We start from the raw sequence: 24,530 nt of genomic DNA, 5'->3' as shown, positions 1-24,530 counted from the left end.
ACAGTGGGGACATGCTTGTGTACCCGTTAGGGAAGGTTTTAAGACAGAACATTTCCCGTTGCTTCTAGGGCGAAGAGCCCTTAGCTGATCCGCAGAGATCATACCTGTAGCAGCGTTTCCTGCCCCGTGACCCAGCCTGGCACGGACGGGCACAGACGGGCTGGTCTTAGGCTCTTCTTTGGCGCAGTCAGAGGCGCCTACCCTGCGCGCCATCGATGCGCGCTGGGGCCGACGAGTGGCTAAATACCCTCCAGGAAGCGGAGGTCTAGAGCGCTAACCGCTCGACGCTCCGTAAGGTGCCGCCCCTGTCCCGCCCTCCACAACCGCGATTGGCTGGAGTGCCGGTTGCCTTCAAACAGAGCGAGAACAGCCCTCAGGTGATTGATGAAAGTCCCTGGTGAGTGCGAGTAAGTGCTCAAGTTGTCAGGGTGATACTAAAACACATACAGTCACTTCAGTGATTTAAAATTGACTATTAAAATTCGAGCTACAGCTCGAGTACACAGAACTAAATTCTCCAAAAACTATATAAAATGCCTCTGAAACGAAATGCTTTCAAAATGTGCAAGGCTCGGCGCCCAGCGGGGAGTAGCTGCCACCGACTCCTACCGCAAACACGCCGGCCTCCTCGCAGCCTAAATACCCTCCAGGAAGCGGAGGTCTAGAGCGTTAAGGGGTTCCTCAGCGCCAGGCCTAGACAGCTTTTCTGCCGAGTTTTACAAGACCTACAAAGAGGCTTTAGTCCCGCAATTAGTGGAAGTATATGCCGATGCACTTGAAACGGGCTGCCTGCCTCCCACGTTCAGAGAGGTGATCATTATTCTTCTTCCCAAGCCAGGCAGGGACGCCACAATATGCAGCTCATATAGACGTCTCTCTTTATTAAACCCTGACTACAAGATTCTGGCTAAGGTTATCGCCATTCGGCTCTCATTGCTGATGGAAGCTACCATATCCCCGGCACAGTCTGGTTTTGTTCCATATCGCTCCACTTCTTTGAACCTGAGGGCCCTGTTTGCTGTTTTACATCGAATAGACCCATCCACACCGGCCACCGCGATCCTTCTTGACGCTGAGAAAGCGTTTGACTTCTTGGAGTGGCACTTCTTCCTGTCCATAATGAGACGCATGGGCATGCCAGAATGTTTCGTCTCCATGGTGTCACTATTATATACTGCACTTACGGCCAGGCTGCGCCTTAATGGCACCATCACCGAGCAATTTTCCTTATCGGGAGGCACACGTCAGGGATGCCCCTTATCACCACTACTCTTCATTCTGGCGATGGATCCTCTGGTCTGCCATTTTCAAGAAAAGCATCTACACTGGGGGCTCCAGTTCCGTACTGGTCCTCTCTTGATTTCTCTGTATGCGGACAATACGATCTTATATGTCAGAATGCCTCACATTAATCTTGAACCTCTTATTTTGGAAATTTCTCACTTTGGCAAATTCTCTGGTCATCGCATCAATTGGCACAAATCGGTGATTTTTCCGCTCAACCCTAGCACTACCGCATGGAATTGTTCATTCCCTCTTGAATGGAGTCGCGATTCTGTCAAATATTTGGGGGTCCATATCCATCTGGATATCGCTGCCATCATTATATTAAATTATGGTACCGTGGTTGGTCTACTTGAGAGCCAGATTGAGAGGTGGATTTGTCTCCCCCTATCTATGACTGGGCGAATTGCCATAATTAAAATGGTTGTACTTCCTCGCTTTTTATATCTTTTTAATAATATCCCGATACCCGTCACCAAGGTTTTTTTCCCCAATTGCGCTCTTTGCTGTTGCGCTTAGTCTGGGGAGACAAAGATCCACGTGTCACCTGGCGGGTTTTGACTCTCCCATATGAGCGAGGCGGATTCGGTGTTCCTGATTTTTATCTTTATTTTTTAATTGCACAATGCTCATACGCGTACTCTTGGTTTCACCCAGATGCTCGCATTCTGTATCTGAAACCTGAAGCGGATTTGGTCCTTCCTGGACTTCTCTCTACTGTTCTTCCTAAGGGCTTACCACGAGACCCGCTGGACATTCAGACTGTCTCATCAACCTGCTGGTCCTGGGATAGGCTGCGCAGACTTCTTGTCCTGGACCAATTGTATTCACCGGCCCTTCCTTTGCCCAATGCTTTTTGGTTTCTGATCACCAGAGAATTAGTAGTTAAACACACATTGGCTAAATTTCACCTTCACACCATTGGTGACCTTCTTTCCTGAGGGCCATGCTTTTTCTACATCTGAGGACCCTCGTTTCATTGAACGCTTGTTCATGGACTCCTTTGTTTTGACTAGATTACGATCCATGTTGCGGGCTTCGTTCCCTATATTTCCACTGGCTCCTGAATCTGCCCGCCCCCGCTTACGCTCCTCATCCAACACCAATCGGGAGCACACCTGGTTTCCAAATTATACAAAGTGTGCAGTGTCTCAATCCCCACCTTAGACGCTAAAGTTCGCGCCGCGTGGGAGGGGGATCTGGGACAACCCATCTCTGACATTCAACGGGAACAGTGCTGCAGAGCTATGAGAGAAATTTCCCTGAACATTAGATACAAACTCATCCATTTCAAATTTCTCCGCAGGCTATATCACACTCCAGCACGTTCACATAGAATAGACCCTAGTCGTCCCCACCCCTGCCCCAAGTGCAGGGCCCCCTTTGCCGATTTCGCCCACCTCTCTTGGACCTGTCCCCTTTTGCATGATTATTGGACTCAGGTACACCGCAATTTCAGTGACATTTTATGCATGAACCTGGTCCCCACCCCAGAAATTGCGATGCTGGGCTATGTTTCCAACTTCCCACGCACTGTTCGAAAACTTGCAGCACTGAGATTCCTGCTGGCAAAGAAGGAAATTGCATTACTCTGGTGTGATACACGACCTCCGAGGCTGAGGTCATAGTTCAGGAGCATGGCTTTTTGCAATATTAACTGCGTGGAGTATTCTACACAAGTCCCCACTCCGTCCCGACCTATTGATATCTGGGAACCTTACCGCTCCTACATTGCCAAGATCACTGCTGACCGCCAGTCTAAGCTAGAAAGCCATAGTTCCTGGGGGGGGGTTGGCTGAAGTGTTGTGCAATCATTGCATTTGTATTTTATTTGTCCCTTTTATAGTCCCTTGAGGCCTTTCTTCATGGGGACTAACTGATATGTTATCACATGCAGGCTGTAATATCAATGTGGTTGTGTATGCCCTTGTTATGCCGCTTTTGTTTTCCATCTTTCCATGCTGAGCCATGTGTCCCGCATGTTATTCCAATGATAACGCTCACTGTCTATCAGCTGCCTGAGCAACACACTATGCATTAATATGTGTTATGTACGCACGCTCTCCTCTTCTGACAATATTTACCCGCTACGATATGTAACTAGAGATACGTCATTGTTTTATTATTTGGTAAATGATAAATAAAGCTTTAATTAAAAAAAAAATGTGCCGTTTACAGTCCCAATAGCTCACACTTTCCTAATGTGAGACCTATTGCATTGCAAATGCTTGTTTTATTAGTTTTTGCATAGAAAGTTGGGGGATGATCCATCAGGCGAAGGCCGAGAAAAAAGGGGGGGTCCCAAAATGCAAAATCCCCATGTATTTTCCATAGACTTCTGTATAAACTGCTGAATGGAATCGCCTTATGTTCAGCAGGAAGCTAGACTATGGTGCGCAAATTGTGCTTTTTGTGATTTGGTGTAAATCTGTTCAGTAGTTTTTAGGTCTCATCCTATTAATCACGCAAGTGATAATAGGATGAGAGAATAGAGGCCAAACCAAGGTCTGAAACCATCGCACGGATTTTCTACAGTTCGTGTGGGGTACTGGGGCGGAACACGCGTCCACATCAAAGCCATCAGCCTCCCTCCCACAGGCATCTGAAGCTTCCCCCAGCGTGCGCTAGGCCTCAGGCATTTCTCCTCCCCCCCCTAATTATTCACCCCTGCTGTTGCTGCCCACTGCCGGCCGTACTTTCACTTTCACGGCCGCCAGGCCATGTCTCGCATTTCTCCTGCCCCCCCCTAATTATTCACTCCTGCTAGTGGAAAGTGCACAGCCACCATACAGCGCTTTGATGTCCCGCATAGAGCATAAGAAGATAACCTAAAAGACCACAGCGATGTAACTCTGAAAATGTAAACTATCTTTAGGCAGTTCCACCTGAAGCATCTCACGAAGGTTCACCAAGGTACGTTCGTTGTCTAATGCTACCTGCATATGCATAACTCCTAATAAAGTGTGCTTGTATTTTTGTCACGACCTTTGTTCACGGAGGCTCGGCCCATGCTGGTGTTCTCTAGGCGATGGGCAACGTAATGTTTGCTCTAGGAATGCATGTTGATGGCATTGTTAAAATTGACATTATCATGTCAATGCTATTATCATTCACATCAGACTTTCAGCAGCCACACGGCAGCGCGCCAGCCTCCCGCCAGTATCACTTTCATGGGTCATCAGAGTTTATGCGCCCAGCCCTAGTCTGCCTGTCTGAACTAGCCCAGGGAGGGTTCACTCCTCAAAGACCCCCTGCCTCCTTTGTACTTTCAGGGAGGGCGAGGCGCATCCTGCTATGCAGCAAAACCGCAATGGAATTTGTCCGGTGGAGGAGCTCATGGAAAATGTTCATTTACAAGAGCAAAATATAGGCAGTGTAAAAAACATACAAGCCCAATTCACAATCGTCTCGGTCCCTGTAAAATGGACCTTTCTTTCCCTTTTTTTTTTTTTTGCAGTTATATATAGTTCAGAGCGCGTTAGACGAGCACCAGTTACATTAATTACACAAGGACACAACCTTTTTTATGTTTAGGTACAGTATTAAGTGACTATGCACAGACTCACAGGCTGTTTTTCCTACACCGAGACTCGAACCTGGGTCCCCAGTTCCATAGTCTACAGCTCCGCCCTAAAGTCACAATCACACGCCTATATATATATATATATATATATATATATATATATATATATATATATATATATATATATATATATATATATATATATATCAAGCTGAGGCGAGATCATGCATTGGGACAGTACTGCACAGCGCAACTACGTTTTACAACAGTGCACACACGTGTTATATATTTGGCAAATGTACAGTTGTGAGACTCGTGGAGGTGACCGGGAGTCTGTGACAGCCACCATTAGTCGCTGCCTCTAGCGCTCCTCGGCTGTAGTCACCTGGAATTTCCTTCTGTGGCTTGTTTGACTCGACTACAGCCCGAGGACCACAAGCTGGTTCCACCAGTGAAACTCACTCACACCTGCGGTGAATTTCATTTATGTAATGCAACTGGTCCTCATGTAAAACGCTCTGACACCTTCGGCTCGCGTTCGCGCTATTTAAAATTTGTAAGATAAATAGTCCATATGCATTCAGTAGGTGTTACATAAATCACTCTGTAAATGGATTTATTTGAGGTATTCCTTGGAAAAATTGCGTCTGCATCTGTTGGGCGCTATGCTATGGTATACATTCCTCCTACGTGGGCGTACTACCAAGTCAAGACTGCCACATCCAGCCAGTTTTTAGGTCTCGCTGAACCAACGCGCATGCGTTGTTCAGCGAGATTATAGTGGGCAAAACAGTTCTTGAAACCAGCGAGGATTGTCCCCAATGCATGTGAGTTACTCAAGCGCGACGCTTCCCCAGCGCGAGCTTGAGCTCATTCTTAATCACACCCCATATGGTGTTCCCTCCCACTCGCTCGCACATCAAAGGCTGCTGCTCCCCTGCCAATGCGCTCCCGCCCCCCCCACAGCAATGCCAAGAGCTTTTTATTTTATTGCCGCGCGGCGTCACTTTTACAGCCGCGCGGCGCCAATGCTTATTTTCTGAGTGCCTTTCTCTCGTATAAGTTAAGAGTTCACTTCTGCAGCAACCGGTTACTGGTGTATTTCCCTGCTGCAGCCCAGGTCTCTGGTGCCCTTTAGTGTTAGCGTTTTGAAGCCGAGCATAACAAAGAAAGAAACGTGCGCGCCGCACCAATACCGAAAGATGGCATTTTATTTCACCTTTGTTTGTTACATTTGTCTTGCACAATGCGGCTGTCCTGACTGAGACTGTGAACAGTGTCCCGCTCCCGCACCCTACCGGTTGATTCTTTGATTCTCTTTACACTACCGGGAGCTCTGGTCAGAGGCTTCACTTCACTGCACGCGACGACCTCACGCCACAGCGCGTACGGCTACGGGCTGTCTTCTGATTTATTTCATCTTTGTTTGTTATATTTGTCTTGCACAATGCAGCTGCCCTGACTGAGACTGTGAACAGTGTCCTGCTCCCGCACCCTAACAGGAGCTCTGGTCAGAGGCTTCACTTCACTGCGCACGACGACCTCACGCCAGCTACCCAGCCTCTCAGCCAGGGGACTGCAGCGCGTATTCACTCTCACCCCTACGCAGTTACCTGTACACCAGAAAAGCCAGTACGACGCAGCCGCCACCAGAACCCATGCATTGTTACATTTGTCGTTCTTCGTAATGTTCTGCTATAATGCAACTTGTTACATGTCCTTTCATGTATTAGTAGGACAAAATGTATACGCTACTGTTGGGACCGAGGCTTTCATGGTAAAGAGTCTTTAAACAGTTTAAAGTTGTTGTGGCTGTTTTGGCTAGAATTGCACCACGCAGCACCACTCAGCACCACTCAGCACCACCACAGCACCACTCAGCACCACTCAACACCACCATAGCATCACTCCACAGCACTACCACAGCACAACTCAGCATCACCACCACAGCACCACTCAACACCACCCCAGCACCACCACAGCGCCACCACAGCGCCACCACAGCGCCACCACAGCGCCACCACAGCGCCACCACAGCACCACTCAGCACCACCACAGCACCACTCAGCACCACCATAGCACCACTCAGCACCACCATATCACCACTCAGCATCACCACAGCACCACCACAGCATCACCACAGCACCACCACAGCATCACCACAGCACCACCACAGCACCACCACATTATCACTCAGTACCACCACATTATCACTCAGCACCACTCAGCACCACCGCAGCACCACCACAGCACCACCACAGCACCACTCAGCACCACCACAGCACCACCACAACACCACTCAGCACCACCACAGCACCATCACACCACCACCACAGCACCACTACAGCACCACTACAGCACCACCATATCACCACTCAGCACCACCACAGCACCACTGAACACCACCACAGCATCACCACAGCACCACTGAGCACCACCACATTATCACTCAGTACCACCACAGCACAACTCTGCACCACCACAGCATAACTCAGCACCACCACAGCATCACTCAGCACCACCACTGCATCACTCAGCACCACCACAGCATCAATCTGTGCAACCATTCAACAACAACTGGTTCAAATATGTTCTCTCAATGTTTCAAGCTTTATTACAAATGTCACAAAAAGATGTTAATATTTCACTTCTGTTCTTGGATTTTCATCACAATAAAATACACTGAACATAATCTTCACAAAAGTTATTTACAAAAGTTTAAGCTATTGCCATTATAAATTACAATCACTTTTATTCAAGTATTAATTATTTAAAAAAAATTAAAAGCCATTGTTATTTGTAATATCAATACATCTAAGTCACGTAAATACAAAACATGTTGCATTACAAATGCTATAGGTGTCACATTTGCGAAAGTTATAACTATTGGCATTGTAAATGACAAAGCTATTAATTTCGCTATTTTCAAAACCAACACATAAATTTAAAAAAATGGTCATTTACAAGACCAATAGCTCAAAATTTCATAATGCGAGACCTATTGCATTGCAAATGCTTGTTCTGAAATTATGGCAGTAAAATAATTGTATATCTGGACTGTTAGGAGACCACAGCCCTTTGGGTTGAACCCTTAATGGTGTCAATCAGGCCCCTGTAAAGTAACTAAGACTGTTTTTAAAATTACAACTTTGGCATCAAATTAGAGCACAAAGGCAGAAACTACAGGGCTGGATGCTTATCTAGAAAGCCATTTTTGGGTAGTTTGGGTGACGCGGATTTGGATTTTCTTGAATGTTTGTGGCAGCTGTGTTAGACGCTGTCCATGATGCTTCTTGTGCTGACCCAGGAGTGGTGCCAGTTAACAAAGACTTCACAGATGGTCTCTCCTGGAGCTGGTGCTTAAGTGCTGAGGTGTTTGGGTGTGCTCAAGTGGCGGCAGAGCTAGCTGTGGCTCTGGGTATGATTGTGAGACCCGATTCTTTTGTTCTACTTGATAAGGCGAGACCGTACTTGTTGAATATTCACCCAATGTGAGTGGTGAGATCCGCATTGCTGGTCTGCCTGAAGTTATAATGCTGCTGACAATAGCGTGTATGCTAAAAGCAATGGCGTGACTGGTGGAACTGTAAAGCCAAATAAGAGAAAGTTATCTTCCGACACCACAGTCTTCGTGACTGAGACCAGTAATACTGAAGACTCTGAGACTCACAGCAGTAATTTCTCCTTTCAGAGCGTTTATGCTGCAGATGGAGTAAAGCCCAGCAGTAAGCACATTACTAAGGTACCAACAAAGTTTAATCTTTTTCATTTGTATTAACTGTTTCTCTTTTGCAGCATTTGGAAATGCATTTTCTAGTTTTGTTGCTTTTTGTTTATTTTTTTCTTGTAGGCTGTTACCTTTGGTTTAAAGGGAAAGATGTTGTAGTGTGTGACGTTAATGCTGCAGTTTGCATTTCATTACCATCATTTGCTTACCCTGGAGAATCTCCAGGGTGTAGGAGGTTTGCTGTTTCAGAGTTCTTTCTTCAGCTTCTGGGCAGTTGTCACTCTGTGGCGATCTGTGCTCCTGTTTCTCTGCTCTTCTTGTAGTAGCTCTTATAAGAGCTTCACCTTCCCACCAACGATAATTTGATGCCAGGCATCACCCAGCACTCAACACAGACTATGATGGGCTACGTCTATCTGCTCGGCGAAGTTCGAGCGCGGATTAAGTTCTCTGAGTCTATCAGGTTGTGACTGTCACCTAAGGGCTTAAAATGAAATGAAGAGCTTACCTACTTCCTGAGTGGCTCAAGACTGCTGTGTGCAGAACCTATAGCTGGCAGCACCCTGGAGTATGTATGTATAAATCAGATTATGTTGGAAGTAACCTGCAATATAGTGGCAGGCAGCACCCTGCCAACAAGTGGGATTTCTCATGGAATTTTATTTCCTGACACATTTATGGAGATAGTCTTTGAACCGGCAGAAGAACAACAGTGGCCATACATTTTCCTGGCACTGTCTTTAAAATGACGTACACATTAGGAATGGCATTTCTTTGTGCTTGAATAATAACTTGGACCCTCCTGAGGCGCAGCCGGGAGTAGAAGGAGATTGAATTATTCACTGTTTTTAAAACTTAAATACTGTATTTTTTGGCACTTGAATTTTAACTCACTCACCCCTCCTGGGACACATCCTTTGTGTGCAGGCACCTTTCCACGCTGAAAACGAGCGCTGGTAAGGGCGAAATCGACGCATTTCCTGCCTAATTATCTCCCCTCGTCCTGATTGGGACACACCCACTAGAGGCCACGCCCCCTTAGTCCTAGCTATAAAAACGCGCTGAACTACAAGAGAGTCAGATAACTTGGACCCTCCTGAGGCGCAGCCGGGAGTAGAAGGAGATTGAATTATTCACTGTTTTTAAAACTTAAATACTGTATTTTTTGGCACTTGAATTTTAACTCACTCACCCCTCCTGGGACACGTCCTTTGTGTGCAGGCACCTTTCCACGCTGAAAACGAGCGCTGGTAAAGGCGAAATCGCTGCATTTCCTGCCTAATTATCTCCCCTCGCCCTGATTGGGACACTCCCACTAGAGGCCACGCCTCCACCTATCCCCTCCCTTCAAAACATGTGCATGTACCGGAAGCGCAGCGGACGAGCGCAGCGGGCGCGACGAATGCGCACCGAAGGCACGCATAAGGCAAGCTCGTCTGTGCCGAGACCGGGCCTAGGGCTACCCCCCTACATCCCCGGCTACAAAACTCAGACATTACAGCTCAGAAACTCTCATGGGATTAAGACCCACCGGCAGGGACTGCCTTCAGTCCCAGTTTCATGCAGAAAACATCCCACATACCTGACCCTCCTGCCAATCAACCCTGAAACCTAAGCCGGCGCCAGACCATTTACATGAGTACCGCATGTTCTTGCTCAACTGCAGATCCCTGCCCAAACACAGGGCAGAGTTTGCATTATTGCTGGAAGAACGTATGCCAGACATTGTTTTCCTAACAGAAACAAGGCAGGCCACAGATTCGGACCCCGCGGTAATCACAGCTCTCCCTCCTGGCTTCCAAATCACTCGGCTGGACCGCCCTGAGGGCAGAAGAGGAGGTCTAGCTATTATTTACAAAGACCAATTCCTCTGTCGAGTTATTCCGGAGACCATACCTGACTGCGAGAGCCTAGCCTTCTGCTTCGAACTCTCCCCTAACACCTGCTTCACAGGTACTCTAATTTACCGCCCTCCAGGCCCTCCCAAACAATTCCACAACCTTCTCGCCTCGATTGTGGCGGAACGAGTCAGCATTTCCTCGAACTTCACCCTGTTAGGGGATCTTAACTGCCACTTTGACTCCACAACCGATCACATAGCTACCATGATGATAAATGACCTAGCAGCGCTGCAGCTAACTCAAATCGTTAGGTCCCCCACTCACGTCAAAGGCCATTTGCTGGACCCTGTGTTCAGCAATTGTGCAGATCTTACATCTAGCCCATCAATCCCCCTTCCATGGACTGACCATTTACTAGTCCCCTTCACCTGGACCACACTCAAACCCCCAACCACTAAACCCACAGTACGAATAGCCAGAGCCTGGTCCCGCCTTCCAGTCGACAAATGGATGAGCAAACTCGCTAGCAACCCTCCTCTACATAACAAGGATCCATGCCCAGCTAACCAGACCTATGAAGACTGGATCACCCAATCCCTTGACAACACTCTCCCCAAAAGAAAAACCACTCTAAAACGTTCCCATAAATCGGCACCATGGTACTCGGAGGCCCTTAGGGCAAAGAAACGCCTATGCAGGAAAGCTGAAAGGAAATGGCGTCTGGACTTCTCTCCAATAGAAAAAACCCAAAATCGAACGCTACTTAAAGAGTACAAAGAAGAAATCAAAGCCACTCAAGCGGCAAATTTTTCTAACAAAATCATGTCAGCCAAATCAAAACCTAGGGAGATTTTCCTAATAGTAAAAAATCTCACCAAGCTACCACCCAGCTTACCTGTTACCACATCCACAGAGCACTGCAACAATGTGGCAGCATTTTTCCATCAAAAAATTGACAAAATCTACGCCTCCTTTCCCCCCCCTGGCCACCTCCGCCCCAGCCTCGACTAACTCAGTCTTGGCAAACCCTACCCCACAGACCCCCACTACACTAGCTCACTTCCCCCTTCTAGATCTGGCATCTCTGGAAACTGTAGCCCGGAAAGTCAAATCTGGCTCCCCCAACGACCCAGCCCCACCAGACATTATAATGTCGGCATCTCAGGTCACCCTGCCCATCATAATGGACCTCCTGAATGCCTCTATCTCCTCCGGCACGGTCCCGCCTGGATGGAAAAGGGCCATGGTTAAAGCACTGCTGAAGAAACAAAGTTTGGACCCATTAGACTTCAGCAACTATCGGCCAATCTCCCTGCTTCCCTGGCTGAGCAAGGTGTTGGAGAAATACATCAACAGCCTTCTGGTCACCTTCCTAGAAACCAACCAACTGCTAGACCCCACCCAGACAGGCTTCCGACCCAAGCACGGAACCGAGACCGCCCTCTTCAAGGTCACCGAAGAATCCAGAAAAATCTTGGACCAAGGAGGATCAGTGGCAGTGATCCTCCTTGACCTCAGCGCGGCCTTTGACACGGTCAGCCACGACATCCTGCTTAACCGTCTGTCTAATGTAGGCGTCAAGCACCAGGCTTGGCTATGGTTCGGGTCCTTCCTGAAAGACAGATCCTTTCAGGTTTTCGACGGTGAATCAGTATCTACCAGCAGACCTTTAAGGTGCGGAGTCCCACAAGGCTCTGCTTTAAGCCCGGCGCTATTTAACATTTATATGAGGCCACTGGCTGAGGTTGTTCGTCCGTATGGAGTTAAGATCATCTCCTATGCGGACGACACCCAGCTGGTGGTCTCACTGGCGCATGAGGCCAACATCCCCATGAGCGGGGGACTCTGTAAATGCCTTGAGGAAGTAAAAAGCTGGATGTCTTCCTCATCACTCAAGCTAAACGGGGACAAGACGTAGCTGATGCTTCTAGGTCCCGCGAATCCTAGCTCCTTCAATTCCCTGTGGCCACCCTGTCTCGGCACCCCCCAACACCCAAGGACAACATCAAGAGTCTTGGGGTGTGGCTCGATAAATCCCTGTCATTCGACACACAAGCCACCAAACTGTCCGCCACCTGTTTTGGCCTTCTTAAAATGCTCAAAAAAATTCTTCATCTTTTACCTATGGAGGCAAAACAAGTGGCCATCCAGGGTCTGATCCAGTCCCGCCTGGACTTCAATAACGTCCTATACCTCGCTGCACCAGACTACACATTGCGGAGACTTCAAACAGTGCAGAACTGTGCAGCTCGGACACTGCTCCAGCTCCCACACCGACAATCCGTCAGAGCTAGTCTGACCAGTCTACACTGGCTGCCAGTCCGCCAAAGAATCCACTTCAAAGCCGTGTGTATTGCCCACTTGGCTTTCTGGGACAAAGGCCCAATCATCAACCGCGACCTAATCTCTCACTATCATCCAAGCAGAAACCTACGGTCAAACCAGACTTTTTTGGCCACCGAACCCAGAATAAAAAGAGCCAGAGCAGGCGGTAGGACCATCACCCATAACGCTTCCAAGCTATGGAACGCCCTTCCCCTACAGCGGAGAGCCAATCCCAATCTTACTTCATTCCGGAAACAGCTCAAGACTCTCCTTTTCAACTCCCCACAATAATTCTGGTAACTACCCCCGCCTCTGCCTATACATCTGTCGGTCCCTCAGCGCTTGGACGCCCCCGGGCATCAATCGCGCTTAATAAATCCACATACAAATACAAATACAAATACAAATAATAACAAAAGTTATCTTGTACTCTGCTATGATTTTGTGCCACAGATCTTTGGCTGCAATGCCTTCCATGTTTCATTCAAACCTGCTTTCTACAGGGCACATACATGATTTGATGCTGTAGAGAAATAATGCGCCTGTGTACTGTGGCAGACTCATAAATATTGAAAAACTTCATGATTTCTCTTTCAGCACTTTGTGTAAAGCCTTTCATTTTTTGACTCCTACATTTGGCAGAAACATAACTTAGTACCATTAAAATAGTTGTGATGGGGAACATTCATGTAGGGTTAGGAGTAGTTCGACCAGATTGTTTGCTGACTTGGAGGAGTATGGAGTTGCCCACCTTGCCTGGTCCGGTGTGGAACCAAGCCAGTTATGCTTTGCTGCAGGCTAATTTGCCCTGATAGCTGGTCAACAGTTGGAGGAGGAGGTGAAGAGCTGGCTAAGTGTGCCATGAGGCTGGCATTTCAGTACATCCCTGAAAGTGAGCTTTGAGTCGATGTAGTGTTCCTCTTATACCACGTGCAATTCATCCTCTCCAAAGCCACAAGAATTCCTGGGTGTGACGGGCAACTGATTTTGATTGGGTGCTTGATAATTTTCCAGAAACTAATGTTCTTGATTGTTCATGTTTGTCAGTAGTTGATTAAACACGCCCAGGGGTTTCATCTCTTCAGTGACACAAGCTGCGATAAAGGGTTCTTTGTCATTGCAAAAAAATATGAATGGCTGATGAACCTCTGTCTGTCAAAGAATGGAAGGGCTGGGGAACTGTCCGTCATCCAAGCAGAGCAGTGTCATGCTTCACCCTCACTCTGGCCTCTGATTTTGACCAACATCGCTTAGAACACTGAGACTTTAAATACCATCCTTTTAATGAGAAAAACAAAAGTCCCATAAGCAATGGTGGTGGAAGGTGTCACGCATGACCTGGGGCAACATCTGATTCAGCACATCCAGTTCCATTTTTTAAGTATTTGACACAATATTGAATTTATAAACTGTTTTTTATGGTCACCAGGATACTAAAAACGTGTCTTTTATTTTCAAGGTCTATTAAGTAATGGTCAACAGCTTGGAAGCTCTGTTAATTCTTCAGTATTTGTCATTGAGCTCCATGTGTGGCTGGATTTGGTCTTCCCCCTCCATATACCCTGATAACTCACACAGGTAAGGACCTTGTAGCAGCAAAATGATAACCTCATACTCGTCTGTAAGAAGTGCGCTCCGAGGCAGGTATCCGATCACTTTGTGAAACAAGCAAGGGCCAACATCTGCTATGTACATTTGTTAAAATAAAACGCAATCAAATCACAGTATACTGTTCCAGAGGTTCGTCTCAGAGACATTATCTATAACTGAACGCAGACACCCTAGGAAGCATGTTCTTTTAAGACAAGTTGCTTTCACTGACCTGATGGTGACATGCTTCATCATTGGGCTATACACCTCACCAGGCCGGCGCCACAATGCCTGGCGGGCACCACAAGAGGGCATTTTGTCGGCGATCTTTTAAGAAGTACGCCGGATGAGCATAGTACGACAGAGGATGTTGTGTCATAAGATGTGAAATTAGTGAAAGTCTGAATCTAAGATCAACTATCGACCCGTTGCCGCAATATAGTTAATGTGATCATCCTGGTCCATGTTGAGATTAAAAACAGTGGCAGCAAAATTGAGGAACTAATGGCCCCTATCACTGTGTGAAAGTTTCAATCACCTATGGACCTGCTGGTAAGCTGGAGTCTATACTTAAGGTCATGGAGCAATCTGTTGCCATTTCATCAGGACCAAATATGGGAAAATGGGTAAATGTGACCTAATCTTCTCCACAGCGTGACAAGCTCTGTAACTCACAGCCCTGCACCGTGCATAGGTGATAAGGTGCCTATTAACTTCTTATTACCACAGGTGAGCACTGTCTAACAGAGTGCACTAGATACGGTAACCCTCCTAAAATTCAGGACAAAGTGACTTATCCAGTAGCGAGAACGCCGCATCAGAGGGCAACTGGTTTGAAAAGCACATGCTTTCTATGGTGTCCAGTAGGAGGGGAATCATATCTGAAGGGCAGCGGGGAAGCCTCGGCTCAACTTTCATTCCTGACCGCCCCGTTCCGACGAGGTAACTAGTACCGTTGTGCGGAGGGCGGGTCAGGTGAGAGCCAGGTACTTCCGGTAACCACTGGTGCGGTTAGCGCTCTAGTGGTTTGACTTCAAGGGCTATTTAGGCGGAGTACCATCTTCGGCGAGCTGCGGTAAGGCGGCGGTGGCAGTGTCCCCGACCCGCTTGCTCTTGCTAAGGTTGCCTAATTGGGCTCTACGCTGTGCTGACTAAAATCATTTTAATTTTCATTTTATTTATGTTTTGCTGATTTTATGCCACTCATTCTATCTTGTGCTGATTTCCACGCCAGAATCCGCACTTGTACAGTGCCATTGTGCCGATTTTCCCATACCTGAATCAATAGGAGTGGAATCATTTCTGAAGGGCAGCGGGGAAGCCTCGGCTCAACTTTCATTCCTGACCGCCCCGTTCCGACGAGGTAACTAGTACCGTTGTGTGGAGGGCGGGTGAGGTGAGAGCAAGGCACTTCCGGTAATCACTGGTGCGGTTAGCGCTCTAGTGGTTTGACTCCAAGGGCTATTTAGTCCTCGCCCATTTCCGGGTGCGCAGTGATCGCGCGCAGCCGAAGACACGCCGAAGAGCAGACAAAGAGCGGCCCGTCTGCGCCCGTCCGCGACTGGACGCGGCTCGGGGCTAGAGGCTCTACTTAGATGGATCTACCACCTACTAGGGTAAATGGTCTCACCTATACTGCCCAAGTACTAAAAGATCTGCGACCAACCCCGATGATAGGATGTGCCCGGGACTCATGGCCATGCCCAGAAGGCCCCTTTTCCTGCCTGAATTGTCATTTCCAAGCATCTTATCACCGCACACATACGGGCAGTAACACTGTTGGAGAGAACCTTTCTCCTAGTGGCCTAAAGATCTTTCTCTTGAACATCCGCTCCCTGCCAAAACATTACTGAGAATTATGGGATCTGGTCTACTCGGCTACCCCGGACATCTGCTTCCTAACGGAAACATGGCTTAAACCACATACAGTTCCAACCATAATGCTGGGGGTCCCCGTAGGATATAAGATTTTACATCTAGACCGCCCAGACAAAATAGGAGGGGGCATAGCGGTCGTATATAAAGAGGGCTTAAAAATTTCCATACTTGAACAACGTAGCAGCACTCTGATGGAAATAATGATATTTAAGGTCAGCTCCATTACTAAGACTCACTGGAAAGGAGCTTTAGTTTATCGTCCTCTTGGATCAACAAAGAGTTTTACATTGTCCCTTATGGAAATGCTGGCCCCTTATCTTAGGACAAAGGAAGAATATTCACGCAGATATCCCTACGCATCCGGACACCTTCTCCTTGCTCTCAGACTTATCCACACTATGACTCCACATGCAAAATAGTGGGCCCACACACACAGGGTGCCACACTTTGGATCTGGTTTTTGCTAACTGCTCCAAAATCCAATGTTGTCCTCATAGGCGCGTGAATTGGTCAGATCACTTCTTAGTTGAGTTCTTCCTATTGGACAAGAATAGACCACCCCCCCCTCCCACTCCCCAAAGCCCTCCCCCCCCCCCCCAATAGACCACCTCTTCCGGCCATATGGCGTCGCCAATGGCATCAAGTAACAGTGGAGGATTTACAGACAGTATGGAAGAAACCGGTGATTTTAGAAACAGACGATGTGGAATCTGCATTGTTTAAGTTTATTAACTCCCTAGCAGAGGCTATTAACTACCTGCCCCCCCTCAAACTTCACAAACAACACCCACTTCCAAACAAGAGGTCTGGTACTCGGAACAGCTTAGAAAAGAAAAACAGGGGTGTAGAAAACTGGAGAAAGTATGGAGGAAAACCCGGACGGAGGAAAGCAAGAAAATATACTTAGAGGCTCAATCCAGTTAATCCGCGCATAGCTCAGGCCAAGCTGGTAAAGGGGTGGTACGACGGTGGAATAGCACTCCCTGATGTACAGCTCTACTACTGGGCAGCACAGCTTAAGGTAATAAACCACTGGCTACATGTCCCGCACTCAGACCCGGCGTGTAAGGCAGATCGGGCGCAACTTGGCAAATACACCATACTCTCTCCCCTCTATGATAGAAACCTGGCATTAACAAAGTTTGGCCCCCTAAGGCATACGTTGCTACTATGGCATGATGCACAGACAAAATTGGGGTGGAGGGGGCTACTGACACAACTCACTCCGTTATGGGACAACAAAAAACTGGGGAAGCTTCGAAACAGTAAGGGATTCATCCACTGGGACGATATAGGAATATCCATAGTGGGTGACCTGTGGCGGGATGGGGAAGTGGTGTCGTTTGAACGTCTCCAGCAGTTGTACGACATGGCGCCCTCTGAACACTACAGATATATACAAATTAGGCATGCCCTAATGTCGGTGATTCCTCCCGGCTCGGATGTTCCAGGGGCGTCACCTATGGAGGACAGTCTATTAGCGGTCTTTATGCATAAAAAGGCTACATCATTCACATATCGAAATTGATAAACAACTTACCCGACCCCACTAGCCCGCTTAAAGCTAAGTGGGTACAGGATGTAGGGGAGATGGATGAATCCGAGTGGCAGGAAGCGTTTGCATCTCCGAGGGAGGCGGGAAAACCCTCACGTCTTAGATTAGTACAATTAAAAATTTTGCACCGTTCATACTACACCAGAACAGTCCTACACAAGATGCACCGGATAGACCACCCCTTTTGTCTCAGAGGGTGCGGGGAGGAAGGAACATTCTATCATACGATCTGGGAATGCCCCAGAATAATAGCATACTGGGCCCAAGTGATGCGTACTATGTCTCAGGTACAGGAGGTGTCATTGGTACCTGACCCACGTAGATGCTTGTTAAACATATGGGAACCCAATGACCTTACACGCCACGGGCAAACTTGGGTCACGCTTGGAATAGTGATCGCGAAAAGGAACATAGCACAGAAGTGGGGCGGGGTAGAGGTGCCTTCCCTCTCAGCATGGAGCATAAACATGGACGAGACAATGATAACTGAACGGGCTGTGTTTCTTAATAGAGGGTGCCCCAGAAAGTGGTCTAAAATTTGGGGTACTTGGAATACCTATAGGGGGGATATTTGTGATCCACCTTCTGAAAAGGACAGCGATGGTTCGGATGAGGATGGGGAGTGAGGATTGGGGGGAGGTGGGGAAGGCTGGGAGGCGAATGTTTTTTTTTTTTTGTTTTTTTTTTTGTATTCCTCATATAACAGAAGTGGGTATTCTAGAAAGGGTTTCCCCTCCTCTCCCCATTACGATGTTCCGGCCAGCTGGACCAAATTACCAAATTCGGTCCAGAATGGGAGAGGAGGTAAGATCCCCCTCCAGCCTCCACTGTGAGCTAGGTCCACTCCATACCCTATAGTCTGTACGTCCCTCGGTTGGGTAGGATACCAAGCACCCACAGGACCCAGGTGAAATCACAGGAATATATCTCATCGGTTCCGCCAAGCCACCAATGCCGCCCAAATTTTATCAAGGCTAGAGTTATCACATGCAATATCAGCTTCGCTGATATATATAATGTAGTTTAAAAAATCTGCTAAGGTGGGAGAAATCTCAGACTTCCAAAGTTTACATATTTCTCGTCTAGCTATAATCATTGCATAAAATATAAATTTAGTCCTTATCTCATTAAGCTGAGACCCAAACTCTAATCCAAACAAGCATTAGAAATGCAATAGGTCTCGCAGCATTAGAGTTAGTGCTTTTAGAATTGTTAATGGTTTTTTTTGTAAATCTTTAGCATGAGGGTGAGGGTGAGTGAGGGTGGGTGAGGGTGGGTGAGTGAGTGTGAGTGAGGGTGTGTGGGTGAGTGTGGGTGAGTGTGGGTGAGTGTGGGTGAGTGTGGGTGAGGGTGAGGGGTTGAGGGTGAGGGGTTGAGGGTGAGGGGTTGAGGGTGAGGGGTTGAGGGTGAGGGTGAATGAGGGTGAGGGGTTGAGGGGTTGGGGGTGAGTGAGGGTGAGGGGTTGAAGGTGAGTGAGGGTGAAGGTGAGTGAGGGTGAGTGTGGGTGAGTGTGGGTGAGTGTGGGTGAGTGTGGGTGAGGGATTGAGGGTGAGGGGTTGAGGGTGGGTGAGGGGTTGAGGGTGGGTGAGGGTGAGTGAGGGTGAGTGAGGGTGAGGGGTTGAGGGTGAGGGGTTGAGGGTGAGTGGGGGTGAGTGAGGGTGAGGGGTTGAGGGTGAGTGAGGGTGAGGGGTTGAGGGTGAGTGAGGATGAGGGGTTGAGGGTGGGTGAGGGTGAGTGTGAGTGAGGGTGAGTGAGGGTGAGGGTGAGTGAAGGTGGGTGAGGGTGAGGGGTTGAGGGTGATTGAGGGTGAGGCGTTGAGGGTGAGTGAGGGTGAGGGGTTGAGGGTGAGGGTGAATGAGGGTGAGGGGTTGAGGGGTTGGGGGTGAGTGAGGGTGAGGGGTTGAAGGTGAGTGAGGGTGAAGGTGAGTGAGGGTGAGTGTGGGTGAGTGTGGGTGAGTGTGGGTGAGGGATTGAGGGTGAGGGGTTGAGGGTGGGTGAGGGGTTGAGGGTGGGTGAGGGGTTGAGGGTGAGGGATTGAGGGTGAGGGGTTGTTGGGATAATTATATTTTGTACAGAACAGCGCAAGTGTGTGTTGAGGCTTTTTATCCCTCATCCCTATGAGAGAGGGGTTGGGAGGACGGTTCAAGCAGTGAAGAGGGCGTGGGGGGGTGAGCACGCAAATACAACTGTGTATCGAGATAGCATGTGCTTGCGGTTGCAGAAGGAACAGCTTCAATAACCCAGTGATAGTGCATAGATGGGCAGCCTTCCCAAGTACCACGCACGGCATCTTAATTGCAGCGAATACGCACAGCGAGCACTAACTTTTATTTTCAAGCCGCCTTCAACGCTCACGTCTTTCGGCAGCTTAATTTATGCTAATATCCACTCTTAGCTTTAAGCCGCCTTTGCTCATCATGTTCCCAAAGATATTTAAATGTAACCTAATGAAACAGGTTACCTTTATATATATGGCGAGTCAGCATTAAACTCTAGTTCTAAGCCGCCTTTAACATCTATGTCCTTGAGCACCCTCTCCTAAGCAAGTGTCTCTGCGAGCTCCGCTGTGTTAATGTATTTTAAACAAATGAGTTAGTTTAACTCCACTCGCACCTTAATTGCAGCGAGAACGCACAGTGAGCATTAACCTTTATTTCCAAGCCGCCTTTAAAACTCACGTCCCAGAGCAACGTAACTGATGTTAATATCACTTTTACCTCTAAGCCGCCTTTGCTTATCGTGTTCCCAATGATATTTAAATGTACGGCGGGAAGGGGAGGGGGCGGAACGGGGGCGGAGAGGGGAGAGGTGCGAGTAAAATAAACAAAAAAAAAGAAGCCGGAGGGAAGAGAGGGGAGGGGGGAGGAGAAATGCGACACGGCGGGAAGGGGAGGGGGCGGAACGGGGGCGGAGAGCTGAAAAGTGTTGCTGCAACGTGTGGATGCTTGTGAAGGACATCATGTAGTGAAGATGCTCCCTTGGCGTAAGGAGCATAGTAGAGAAGACGTGGTGAGGAGGCTGATAGCTGGTGAGTTCAGGATTTAGCATGCGGCCTGTGCATGTATGTAGGGGACATGCAAAAAGACCAGAGATGTACTTCGATCCTAGGACAACAAGTGAACGGGGTAGCTGGTTAGTATTTTAGAAAGGGTATATGCTGGATCTGTGTCACACGGCGGGTAAACTAAACAAAAAAAAAGAAGCCGGAGGGAAGAGAGGGGAGGGGGGAGGAGAAATGCGACACGGCGGGAAGGGGAGGGGGCGGAACGGGGGCGGAGAGGGGAGAGGTGCGAGTAAAATAAACAAAAAAAAAGAAGCCGGAGGGAAGAGAGGGGAGGGGGGAGGAGAAATGCGACACGGCGGGAAGGGGAGGGGGCGGAACGGGGGCGGAGAGGGGAGGAGCGGGTAAACAAAGACGGACATGCACGCGCCCGTGACTTTTAAGGTCAATGCGCATGCGCATAAGCTTAATGCGCATGCGCATTGACCTTAAAAGTCACGGGCACTGCAAGGAATCGCCACGATTCCTTGCAAGCTAGAAAAGAGTCGATGAGCCCCTATAGTCTCGCTTGCTCGATGCGCATGCGCATCGACAGGCGAGACCTAAAAAGATGGTCATCGGAGTGATTTTAAACCATATATTCCACACTTCTGTTATAAATTCTTCTATTTTGGACCAAAAAAGAGATAGTTTAGGGCACTCAACAAACATATGTATATCGTCTGCCTTGGAGAGCTTACAACGTAAACAACAATATTCAGAATTCGTAAACTTAGACAACTTCTTGGGTGAAAAATACGCTCTATATAATGTAAAAAAGTGATTTCGTTTTAAGGGGGCGGATTTAATAAACGTATGTAACAATTTGAAAGAATCTCCCCACAGACCTTGTAATTCACCATGTTGTAAAGCTGCTACTTCTCCCCATAATTTATTAAGTTCAAGTTCCGTGACTTGATCTTTCTCATTTAGTGCCTCGTACCAAAAGGAAACTTCATTTTTCCAGCTCCCTTTTTTCTTTACTAGATCAAATTTGGGATTACAAAAAGAGATTACAAACAGAGAGTAAGAGCGGAATACAGAGCCAGTCCCACTACAGACGGCAGATGTAGGCACTTCCCTCCACTGCTCTGCTCTGCTCAATGCTTGGTGTATACGTAAAATCAGGCGGCAGTTCCCTGAGTTCTGAGGAATGATTGAAGTGTGCGATGTCGGACCATAGATGCGTCCATTCTTCCCATATAGACATATGCCGGGGGCATGGGGAAAGCACTGTTTTAATGGGGAAGATATAGATGAATAAGATCACCCTTTTCATGTTAGCAGTCTTGGTGAGAAAGGCCTCAAATGTTTTGAGAGGTCGAGTAGCAGCCTCCCGTATCTGAGGTGTGAGGGCCCAGTACATCAATTGGATATACGGATATCTTTCTGTGTTCTTTAATTCAAAGTCCCTTTGACATTGATCAAAAGTAAGGGGATCAAAATTGTGAAATAAATGTATTAGAGCTAAGCAGCCTCCCCTTCTCCAGGCATCAAAGGGTCCCTCATGTTGGGCTGGGGGGAAAGCTGGATTGAAAAGGATTGGAGTGAATGGGGATGGAAAAGAAGTCCAATGTCGTTCACCCGAAATTGAGTCCCATACTTTAAGAGTGGTGCGTGTGGGGCAGCTAAGGTCACCCTGGCAGCCGCCTGGAAGAGAAGGGAGGCTCCAGCTATTTCCCTATGGCACTCTCGTCTTCGGAGACTGCTTAGCCTAGAACGTATGGCTGATATTTTCAGGGATAATTATAAGAATTTCGAATTTAAACGGGCCCCCTTGTCTCCTCCCTCTCCCATGGCCTTCCATCTGCGGTGTGTCCCTCCAACATCAGAGCCCTCCATCTCTTCCAGTTTCGATCACAATTCCAGTGTAGACCAACCTCTCGTTAGTATGAACACGCCGCCACCACAGGTGGGGTGGGGGGTGTTTTTTTTTTCTTTTTTCCTTGTTAGATTCATGATTACTTATCCCATGTTAGGATAAGTTTGTCCAAGCTTTTTGTCTATTCCGCATACAACACCTCGGTGGTGAGGTTCCGTGACGATTTGAACCCGTGTTTTCAACATTGTCGTAAATACATAATTTTGGTATCAGTGAACCGCAAATGATCCATTTAGCATATCCTGGTGTTTTCGCTATGCTACGAGCAAGAGCACTCCTGTTATGAACACATTTCTGATCTACCCATGGCATCCATCTTAGATCACGGAAGCCATTTTGTGTTTCTTGCCCTCACGTAGACAATGGACACGCAGTGACCTCTTTCACTTAAGGACACGTAAGCTTTAGCCGGAGATTCACCTTGCTAGTGACACGTGCACCTTAGAACAGAACACGCCATGGCTGCATGATTCGACAGAAACTGCCTCCTCTGCCCGAGGCCAGTCCTGCTATACTGGTTCTCGTTGTTCGTTGGCCTGATCATGATTAGGCGGCCGAAGCTGGTAGCCTTGCCGATTTACGACCCACAAACATCTCTTATCCTGCTTTTCTATCTTCTGCACCTGGCTCTGCTCCTTTCCTTCTGGGCCTTTATTAGGGGGAGGTAACGAAATTTACGATGAGGCGGTCCGGGTCTTGAAAGAAAAGTTGACATGGGATTATGATGGAACAGTGGGAACCCCTCGTTCGTAATGTTTTGACATCAGATATTGTTGACGATTCCTGTGCAACGCCAAATATTTATTGTTTAGGACACACAGGTTTTGGAATGTACTAACATGTAAAGAATTTGCCCGAAGCCCAATATTCAGTATATAAGGAGCAACCCTTTTTGTACAAATCGAACAGGCTACTAGAATCTGCCCGTGTGTGGTTTCTGTGACTTCTGTGTCCCTGCAGTAATAAACCTTTGGTCTTTGACGCCACCATCGAGAAGCCCGTGTTTCTGTTTATTTGTGCACCGAGACAGGTAGAACTCCGGGGTCTTCGGGTGTTATCCCTGACACCTCTGGACGGAACCAAAAAGTCCAGAACTCCAATGGAGCAACCTGGAGAAGTTACCGTTACATTAGGCCATTGAGTTTTCTTTAGACCTATCTGCTGGCTTAGCAAAGTTGCATGATCTTCTCTTTTATCTCTCTGTCTCAGCTCCGGGGCACTTAGAAGCTGTATCTTTCAAGTGGCTTATCTAATAAGAGGAGGAGCTGGTTTATATTGATCAATGCACTTTGTCCACCTGTTATAATTCTGTTGAGGCTTTCTGATCCCCTGCGTGGGACCAAGTGATGATGTAATTTTTGCCTGTGGAAAAAAAAATTTATAAACCCATTTTTGACTAAAATCAGGCGGCAGGCCAAGGCTCCTCTCTGCTCCTCGGTGCCCTGCAGCAGCCGCCGCACCAGCAGCACCAGCAGCACCTTAGCACCGCGGTGCCGGCAGCGGCCATTCCTGCCCACACAGCAGATTCATAGAACTTAAAGCGCCCGTATAACGGGACGCGGGTGAAGCGGGAGAAACCTTCAGGGTGGGAACCGGTCACAAAACAAACCCGGGCAGTCGTCCCTGGCTCCGCTCCGCTTGCTCGTCAACTCCTCCTCGGCTCGGCCCCTTGGCTCTAATCGATACGCTCTGCACTCAATGCCGAATCACAGGCCGACAACGACTATGAACACCAACAGAGGGAAGAATTGTGTGTTTCCCCCAGTTAGTTAAAAAAACAGCATAAGTCTTGGCTGCTTCTGCTGCACCCAGAGTATTATGCGTTTTTTCAGTCTATTTTTTCTGTCTGGAAAAAAATTGTTTCCTGGTTTTATGCACCCAGTAA

At 47.9% G+C, this 24,530-nt stretch overlaps 1 protein-coding gene across 1 annotated transcript in view; it reads left to right on the top strand.

The window, feature by feature from the left end:
• LOC147738136 (uncharacterized) overlaps positions 1-24,530 on the top strand; it is a 67,228-nt gene that overhangs the window by 33,057 nt on the left and 9,641 nt on the right. Inside the window, exons 2-3 of the mRNA XM_086925035.1 lie at positions 8,499-8,549; positions 14,160-14,278. The gene's annotated coding sequence lies outside the window, so the exon portion shown is untranslated. The remainder of the gene's footprint in view (positions 1-8,498; positions 8,550-14,159; positions 14,279-24,530) is intronic.

This window comes from Lissotriton vulgaris, chromosome 1_1 (assembly GCF_964263255.1).
Source record: "Lissotriton vulgaris chromosome 1_1, aLisVul1.2, whole genome shotgun sequence".
Classification (NCBI taxonomy): domain Eukaryota; kingdom Metazoa; phylum Chordata; class Amphibia; order Caudata; family Salamandridae; genus Lissotriton; species Lissotriton vulgaris.
The sequence above is the reverse complement of the archived record's forward strand: the minus strand, read 5'-3'. Positions and strand labels throughout refer to the sequence as shown.